This window comes from Egretta garzetta, unplaced genomic scaffold (assembly GCF_000687185.1).
Source record: "Egretta garzetta isolate BGI_Z169 unplaced genomic scaffold, ASM68718v1 scaffold314, whole genome shotgun sequence".
Taxonomy (NCBI): Eukaryota; Metazoa; Chordata; class Aves; order Pelecaniformes; family Ardeidae; genus Egretta; species Egretta garzetta.
In genome coordinates, this window is record NW_009259531.1 from 1375147 (window position 1) to 1381146 (window position 6000).

Genomic DNA, 6000 nt, shown 5'->3' on the forward strand with positions numbered 1-6000 from the left:
GCCAATTCCTCTGTTTTCTGTGATGCAGATCATCCAAAACATGTATCAGGCCAAACAGGACAAGAAGAAAACAGTTCTGAAGTTAGCTCAGTAATTAAGACCCCATCTCTTTTCTCACATAATGATTTTCAAGCTAAAAAAAAGTTAATTATCTTTGAAGAGTGTGCTATTCCTCTCAGATTTATTTGAATATATCAATGAATTCAGAGTTCTGCCACACTGAGAGAACTACTCATGACTACAGCAGTTTTCCTGTTCCCTTACAAAGGTACAATTAAATTATGTGTTAAAGTTTCACGATACAATTAATCCAGTAAGACTTGATCTGCTGCCAAAAGGCCTGGCCTTTTCCCCTCTCCCTGCCTGCACACCATTGCAGCCCCTCCTGCCACTTTCAGTCTCACAGGCAGCCTTGGGCTGGGGCAGCAAGAATACACATTTTGCAGGCTATTTGACAAACATCATCAATATGCAGAGATAAACACAGCTTACCTACAAGTAAATTAGTACTTGCTGCTGGTAAAATTAGGTTTTTTAACACATAAGAGATATTAAGACCTCAAACTTTCCATTCTATCCTAGTATTAATTTATAGCTATAGATTCATTTATTCTTCTGTATTATTAACAGCACCTTTATAGAAACAGCTAATTAAATTTGCAAAGCATATATTGTTCTTGTGCCCTATTTTGGGAAGAGAGCTTCAGAGAATTAATCTGAACTTCAAACTGGGCTGGCAGTAGAAAAACACTAGTAACTGACTAGTGTAAACGTGTTAGGACAGATCCGGAAAAGCCATTCACACATTCATGCCAGTTTTGGGGTTTTTTTTTCTTCTTTTAAAGACACAGACACTTCTTGGCATGGAAGCAAACAGCAGTGCACGCCTCACACAAAAGTTTATGTACCAAATAAAATGCAAAACAATGCATTTCAAACAGCAACAAGCCAGCTGTTTTCACCAGGCACTTATCAACTTTAATGTCTGGTGCTTCCCCTGTTGAACACTGAATACACACACAGAAAACCCCGAGCAAGACAGGGCCCACCACCATCTCCCCACACAGTGGGGACGGGACCCTGACTGCAGCATGCCAGGGCAGATCAGGTCAGACCCAGATGGCCCCTCAGGCCTCACCATGGAGGACAACTGCCCACACGCCCTGCCACAGACGGGCTGCCTGGGAGGTACAAAACACAGGGGGAAGAAAATACCAAGCACATCAAAGAGCCGCAGCAGGTCTCTCTCACTACATAAGAGTAAGCACTGCAGGCACAGCTCTGCCCAAGGCTGCCAGTGTTCTGGAAGGTTCCTCCCACAGCCTCCATCTGCGCTCTCCCGCCTGCTCCTTCAGGCTCCTGTGCTGTAAGCACCAAGCCCAGCCCAGATAGCCAGCAGCCACCCCACACAGCACAGGCAGGCCAAGGACACAGGAGACCACCTTGTAACCGCAGCGCTTCCTTCAGCTTTTCTGCCAAGAAGGGGCAAAGCCAGCGGAGAGCCCTCTCACATGCCACCCCCACAGCAGCAGCCCCTAAGCCGCTCAAGCCAGAAACCTCACTAAGGAAGAAAACCAGCTCAGCCCCATACCTACCATAGCAGGGAAACAATCGTTCTCAGGCTGTGTTGTCAACCTCCTCCTTGCTCTGCCACACCACCAACTACCACCCTGCAGGGTGGGTTCATCACTTCATGGAGCCGCAGCTGATGAGGGGGCACCCAGAGCCTTGCCAGGAAGGGGCTGCAGGTAGGGCTGCCTCTCTCCTCAGCACCTGATAGATCAGGTGAGCTGCCTCTCACTAATGGTTTTAAAACTCTGCAGAGAAATAAAGCGGCCAAGAAGTGCTGTGATAGCATTTGACCACAAAACAGCCTCATTATCATTGTCAGGAAAACAGGCTGCAAAAATGTCACTGAAATAACCGTCATCTTCACCAAGCATGATTTAGGCGGGAAAAACATTCAGTCTGGCTCTATCTGTCTGTAATCTATGTCCTGTGGAAACAAGAAACCCAAACACTTAAGGCCTGTGAGGGAAGGGAAGTCCATGCAAAGCAGAGGGGGGGTCAGGGTCAGGGTCAGGGTCAAGGTGAGGATCAGGGTGAAGGTCAGGGTCATGCTGAGCACAGGCAGCGTGCGGGGCTGCGGGTGCTCCCCAGTGCCAGCTGGCACGGGCGATCCTGCAGCAGGAGCGCCGGCAGAGAGAGGGATGGCGGGAAGAGGGTGAGTTCTCTAGGGATCAGAAGGGGACTCCGCAGAGACAGTTATTACCCCTGAGGGCACCGATGTTGCTGGATAGAGAAGCAGAATGGAGAAAAGGAGCGATTCTGCAAAGCCCTCGTGGGCAGAGTGGAGATTTGTTTTCAACCTATTTAATCTTTTCTCTTTAAAGAGTTACTTGCTCAAGTTTATTTTTCTTGGATTCTAATACAAACTAGCTTCATAGCTGGAGCACTTTTCTTGTGTGCTCATCTTCAAGGAAATGGGAGAGCAGTTCAGCCTGCAGCCACCAGAATGTTTTGTTATACCAACCGTCAGCACAGATGGGAACAGTTTTATCCTCAGATAATACAACTTGTAGGGATATAGTCATTAAATACTCATTTAAGGATCAGTGTAGGTGAAAGCTAAGCAAGAATGCATGCCATATATTTATGGTAACTACTGTATATTAATCTAATTCATTTCAAATTATATTTAATGTAAAAAATATGCATTCTACAAAAACTTTTCCTCACTGGAGTAATTCTTTCAGCTCTTAGCTAAATTTCAGTAACCCTCAATTTTGTAGTAAACAGAAAAACGCTCTAGCAGATAAAATGGCTTAGGCCAGCTCCCTTCAGCCACTACAATGTACATTTTGTTATTTGTAGAATAGGCTTATCTAAAGATACTACTTGTCTACACAGCTGAAGCAAAAAATATTTCCAAAAGTAAAACTAAATGGAAACAGATATGTTTGGCAAACTCTCACCTTGGCAAACTTCATTTGCAAAAGGTTCAGTGGAGAGGAATGTAACAAAGAAAGAAACTAACAGGGCATGCAGAAACATGTAAACTGAGGGAAAAAAAGATTTCTAGTTCAACTTAATATTTGTACCTGCCTTCATGCCAGGTTAGGTTGCCTTCCACTTGCACATCAGTAAATGGATGAAAGCAAATATTTTAAGTGAGCATGAAAAGGATCGACTTACTTCACTCCCTGCCTCCCCTCTGAATTTAGACTGTTGTGTCAGACTTCTATCCTGTCAAACAGTGCTACCCTCTACCTTTAATATAGATAGAAAAATCCTTAGCAAACTAACACACATTTTAAATTTTTTTTCTCAAAATTATCCTGAAAAGTAAATTCTCCCTCCTGCACCAGGTACTAGCTCTTAAAATACTCTGAGTTGTAGGAACTACTGTAGTTTAAACATACTTTTGTTTATAGTGCTTGCAGAGCACTGTGTGTACAGACAAGCTAATTAGGCAGGGATTGTGTCCCTTTATTTTTATAATTCGAGTTTTAGGAGCAGAGCATTTGATTTATTACATGAAGGTATTTTTATAGCCTCAAGTACTACTGCTCTTTAGGACATAGGGAACATCATAGCCCATTTAATTTACACAGGAGATGTTAGTACTATTTAATGGCATGTAAACATTTTATAAGGTAAGCTCAAATAACAGGAGATTTTTTTTAATATACTTCAGCGAAAAGGTTCACAAATGGATTTTCGTTCTACTTTATTGGACCAATCTCTGTTATTGCATCAGAAGTGAATCGAGTTTTAAAAGGTGTTAAGAGTTTTCAATATATTTTGTGACACTGAACAGAATCAGAAAGTATACATAAAACAACCAATGCGTGAATTAATTCCAGAACTAGTATAACTGCACACTCTCAAATCATGCGTAATTGTCTGTGGTTTCAAGCAATAATTGCAATGGACTATAGGTAATATTTTCATTCTATTCCTTTTCTGACATCATAGTTTTACACAATCCTAGATAGAAGCATTTCAAAGGTACCTTATCATCATTATTGCTAATCATTTTTCACAATAGGATTTTTAAGGAGTGGCAATACCTTTTCTTAGGGCAATTGATAAAGTTGAAAACAACAGAGTAGTTTAAAAAAATAAGTATAAAAAATTGTCTTCTTACTGCAAACTTTCCCACACACATTTTTACAATGTGTTTACTGTAATACTAACACTGTTTATTATTTCTACTGTTGCATCCAAACTAAGATCATGTGCTAGCATTTTATAAATATCACTATATTCCTTGTCTAGAGTGTTTACATTATAAAAAGACAATATAAATATCAGAACTATTGCCTGTCTTTACAAGGAAAATTTTTTTACGTACTTTTTTTTTTACAATTTCACAGGGAAAATGATGAAGCGGATTGCAGTGGGACTTTGTGGAATAACTAAGAGACTAATCTAGGCAACCTGGATATCACTTCATTGTCAAAATATTTTCATTTTCAGGGAGAAAGGTAACACTAGCAAACAATTTATACATCTACTGGTGTGACTGTATTTTCTCCTCTTCTAGATATTGCATGAGTAAGGAAGATGAAAACTGCAACTTGTTTTCTGGTGTTCATAATGAAAAGCATGCAAAATCTCTAGATCCCTTATATAGCAAAACAGAAGAATTCTGCCCCAGTCCCATACTGTGTCTTGGAAGATTAAGAAAAAGGACTGAAAGTTTTGGTCCTTTCATACATGCCATGTCCTCCCCAGTGGGAATGGTGTGTTCCAGTTGTTGCTCTGTTGTGCTATAACAAGAGTAATTGGTCTGACTTTGGGAAAGCATTCAATAAAGAAAAATATTATTATCTCGTACTGACGCAAGGCAAAATGAAATAATTGTGTCAACACTAGTTTGGTTTAAACAACATGCCTAAAAACCTATTTAAGTGAAAGTGCTGTAAATACAAGTGTTGAATATTAACTTTATGAGGTGCTTAACTGCGCTGGATTGTAATGAATTATCTAGTTCTAGAGATGCTTTGACACATTTCAAATGAGAACCATAAGGAGTTAACTTATGGTCCTTAGTCCCTTTCAATATGTTCAGTAACAATATAAGATCCCATTCAGTTCCCAAGACATAGCCATTTTCAATAACATTTCATTGTAAAATATATAGACATTTCTCCACCTAAAAATGTTTTTGTTAGGAAAAAATATTGGTACAATGGAAGACTTCCATATGCAACAGTAATCTCATTTGTCCTCCAATTCACTAAAAAGACTAAAATGTATTTCTCTTGCTCTTGGATTCTATTTTGTTGAACAGTTAATATATAGTCTCTTCATTTTATATTTCTTCCACCTTTAAGTTTTGCATGTCAGGGATACAAGGACTGGCACAGCAGAGCCTTTCTAGCTGTCCTGTTTTCACTGAATAATCAGTGCTTATATATGACAGTTTAAAAAGAAACAACTTTAATGTCTACCTGCATTGCATTATGTGTACTTCTCTTGATAACCGAGGAGTGAACTTAAACCAGTATATTCTTTAAAAAGTGGAGGATTTTATATTTACAGTAATATCCTAATCTTGCTAAAATACAAGTTGTTCTATCATACAAAACTTCTCAGAGAAGAAATAAGGTACAAAGATAGCCAAAAGGTCTACTTGTGGGAAAAGTCCCTTCTTCAAATTTCTTGGTTGCTCTTAATTATGAAACAAACCTCTGCCTGAATGATCCAGAAAACTTAGCAGCAGAACTAACATGGTGGTAGAAGGCTGGGAACAGCTACACCTTGTGCATGATGTAACATAGTGATAAACCTCCTTCTGTGAAGGTGGCATCGGCATGCTAAGAGACTTACTCCATTCTTCAACTTGGCAACACTTCATCAACTGTACTTCAGCTAGGCTAAAGTAGCCTCCATGACTATTTAAAGATGTGGATACAGACTCTGCATTCCTTGACACAAAGATCTGGTCTACGTATACGACTCCAGAGGCCGTATTCTGTCATCCCTGCTCAT